Here is a 3,905-nt window from a genome sequence, read left to right on the forward strand (position 1 = left end):
CTGCAAATTAATCTCATCTTACCCTACTGGTCAGACCTAGGAGTCTCCGGCTCTCCTCGGCCTCAGTGTTCTTCTTCATTTCTCAAGGTTTCAATTCTCAATAATACTTGTTCAGTTTTCATACACTATGACTTTGTTCAGTTTCCACATATGTGCAGCGGGAGAAAGGAGGTGAGAACCCGGGGCGGGGCGAAGGTGTTACACAGATGAAGATGAAGGGAGGAAGGGAAAGGCTACCTTCAGACCGGCAGCACGCTGAAGAACTTCTATGAATGTAAGAGAAAGAAATCCGTCGGCTCCAGTGCTCGGATTTCTCCCGCAAAACGGATTCTTCCTCTTTCACAACCTCTGATTCTTAACCCTCATGTCGTCCTCGGGTCAAATAGACCCGTTCCCCTATATCAGCGTTCTTTTTAATACCCCAAATAACATGATTGATTCCACACAACGCTCTTTGCCAAGTACAAATCTCTACTTTCATTCATTTTATTCAGCATTTGAGAAAACAAATTGAAGTGTTTTTGAAATAGTATTGAGTAAAAGTTGACATATTCTAGTCTGTGATTATCCATCAACATCCATTCCTTTCATTTTAGTCAAAATAATTCCTAATTTCTGCTTTTCTAACTCAAACATTGGGTATAATTTCCTATAAATGAGGTTTATTGACCATAAATTCCCAAAATAACTGTAAAACTAGAGTTAATAAGTTAGTGTTACGTAGTGTTAAATGTCAAAAAAAGGGACAAACGTTGAAAAAAGTGGGACAAAAACGTAAGAAAAGGTTAAAAACATCGATAAAAAGCATCAATCAACAAAAGGGTTATGTGAAAAAAAGGGCCCAGGCTTCTGCCAAATAGGTCGTTTTCCCTTGAAGGAATGGCAAGAACCTTTGTTACAATGTCCTATTTCACACACACACACACACACACACACACACACACACACACACACACTTCCTACACAATACACACTGTGCCCTGAATCTGTCAGGGTCTCAGTCCCCCTTCTTCCAGCCAGATAAGAATTTCTTTCCCTTCTTGATCTGTTCTTCCCATAATTCATAGCATGCCGTAGCGGCACCTATCAGCTCTCACATGAGCGTGGACAGGTTTAAATAACACGAGGTCTCGCCTCTCCTCTGAGGCGGGTGTGCGTTTTCTTTTTCCCTTCTCTTTCTCTCCGGCCCTCACGACTTCTTCTCTGTACTTTGCTCTTTCCATCATCACTCCCCTCAGTAGGGCTGCAAAAAAAAAAAAAAGCTTTCATGTTGAAAGAAATCCGACCTCTGGTTACTGAAATACCAACACACCAGCCGTCAAATGTTCAAATTGAGACACAAATGACAGCTACACGTATATTTTGAACCCCCCCCCCCCCCCTTCTCGCTCAGTTACATTTACAGTGGGATCAGCCCCGTGCGGCCTCTGCGGGGTGGACTAGGGTGGAAGCAGTCTGAGGACCCGGTGTAATGCCCCATGGTGGACGGAGGAGACATGGACTGATTGCAAAAATATATTAACCCTTGTGTTGTCCTTGGGTCCAATTAGACCCTTTTTAAAGGGTTTTTTTTATATCAGAAATATGGGTTTCTTACAACCATATTACCCCAAATAACATGGATGCATGCGCGTTGCATGGGAGCCATACGACATTCTTCGCAGGGACAATTGATGATCACTTTCGTTGAATTTGGGGTGTTTTAGTCAATGTCATAGCATTTGAAAAAAAAAAAGGAAATGGTTTGAAAGCGTATCCCGACCAAACTTAGACACTCAGATCTAAACTAATATTCAAAACAGTTCATAACGTCTGATTTCGCAGCGGCACCGTGGCTCCGTCCGGCGCTCGGCACGGTTGAAGCTGTCCATGTGAATTGTGCGTGCGGAGGTTGTGTGTGTTTCCCAGAATCTGGAATCTATAGAATCCATAAGGATTAGCTATAATACGGTTTTAGGGCCATGTAAATCTGTGGGACGTGGCCTTGAAGAACTGGTGAACCCCCGGAAAAAACACGAGTGTTTCCTAGCAACACTCACCAAGGTCTTTTAGATAGGGGGGGGGAATCCATACAGGATAGTATTACAATAGTATCCGTTGCAATACTGTGTTGATCAATCAATCTGAATACTATTCATGTACTGTTCTGACTGCACCTTATTCTCTACTGCAAATACATAGATTTATACTTTATATATATTATATATATATATATTATATCTATACTTTTTTCTGCCAACTGTTCGTATCTAGTATCTAGATATTTATATTTTTCAGCTTTTTTTTAGACTTGGTATATTCATATTTATCACTCTATATGCTCTGCACACACATAAGCATTTATTTATTACCATTCATTTAACTAATATCTCGACTTTTCCACAGTGTTTTTAACCCTTGTGTCTTCCTTTTTTTTAACTTTTTCTTACGTTTTTGTCCCATTTTTCAACACTTTTGACGCTTCTTTTCAATGTTTGTCACTCTTTTTTTGACATTTTCAACATTACATAACACTAACTTTAGTTTTACGGTTAATTTTTGGAATTAATGGTCAATAAACCTCATTTATAGGAAATTATGTTTGAGTCAGAAAAGCAGAAATTAGGAATTATTGAGACTAAAATTAAAGGAATGGATGTTGATGGATAATCACAGACTGGAATATGTCAACTTTTACTCAATACTATTTCAAAAACACTTCAATTTTTTTTCATATGCTATAAAATTGAATATGAGCCCCAAAATTAATGAAAGTAGAGATTTGTACTTGGCAAAGAGCGTTGTGTGGAATCAATCATGTTATTTTGGGTTATTAAAAAGAACACTGATATAGGAAAACGGGTCAATGTGATCCGAGGACAACATGAGGGTTTATACTTTTTAATTGCTTCTGTGTATTTTTTTCAAGCTGTGAGCTTTGCACATCATTTTGTACTGCAGTGTACTGTGGTATGAAAATAAAAAAAAATCTTGATTCTTGAGACACGCATGTCAAGGCTCGATCTTTTGCATATAAATTACACCTGAGAATGTAACTTTTTGGTATTATAATAACACAATCCGTTGCTTTTTCAGTCCACTAGATGGACTCATGGAAGTCAAACAGGGAAATATTTAAATTTTCCTTTGGGGACATAATTGGAAATTTGGGAAAAAAAGGGAATAAACTGCAATATATCACAGAATATCGAGATAGATAGATAGATAGATAGATAGATAGAAAATGGGACATGATGGTGTTACAGCATAAAAATCAGTCACACAGCACAGAATATAAATATACATGAAATACTAGGATACATATTTGAATATATACAAGATGGGAATACAAAAATGTGTAACTGCTTAAATAGTATGATAAAATGTAAATACAATAACAGTGTGTTGTGCTAATATGGTATCGTGAGGCCTCTGGGAGGTTGTCAGACCAAACACCCGAAGAAAGCGGCCTGCCTAAATCTCCAGACATCACGTCAGCGCGTCTCCGGCGTCCCCTCATACGATTCCATGTCTCTCTCTCTCCCCCCCCGCTAGGCTTTCAGGCTCACTGGCAGTGGACACATGAGATGAAACACCTGAGTGTGCTGAGCTCCGGAGAGGGCTACTCTAACCCGCGACAGATAAGACTCCGGCAGCCTCATCCCTCACACACTCATCCCTCACACACTCATCCCTCAGTGGAAAAAAAAGATTGAAAGGGAAGATTTCCTGGAAAATTTCAAAGCAGCAAACAGGATCAACGGCTTAGACGGCTTTTCACTTCTCAGCAACTTCTTTCTATCTAATGTTTATGCTTTTTCTTTTTTTGAAGGACACTGCTGAGTGCGTGCGTGCGTGCGTGCGTGCTGCGTGCTGCGGCGGGCGTCGGGTGTTGTGTGTTGTTGTGGGTAAGGGTGGCCTTGTGG

General features: G+C 39.9%; 1 protein-coding gene across 1 annotated transcript in view; it reads left to right on the forward strand.

Moving 5' to 3' along the window:
* The window catches only part of zgc:91944 (homeobox-containing protein 1), a 32,655-nt gene extending 29,704 nt beyond the window's left edge, over window positions 1-2,951 (forward strand). Inside the window, exon 13 of the transcript XR_004335001.1 lies at window positions 2,941-2,951. The gene's annotated coding sequence lies outside the window, so the exon portion shown is untranslated. The remainder of the gene's footprint in view (window positions 1-2,940) is intronic.
* Window positions 2,952-3,905: the final 954 nt, after the last annotated feature.

This window comes from Etheostoma spectabile, chromosome 14 (assembly GCF_008692095.1).
Source record: "Etheostoma spectabile isolate EspeVRDwgs_2016 chromosome 14, UIUC_Espe_1.0, whole genome shotgun sequence".
Lineage (NCBI taxonomy): Eukaryota > Metazoa > Chordata > Actinopteri > Perciformes > Percidae > Etheostoma > Etheostoma spectabile.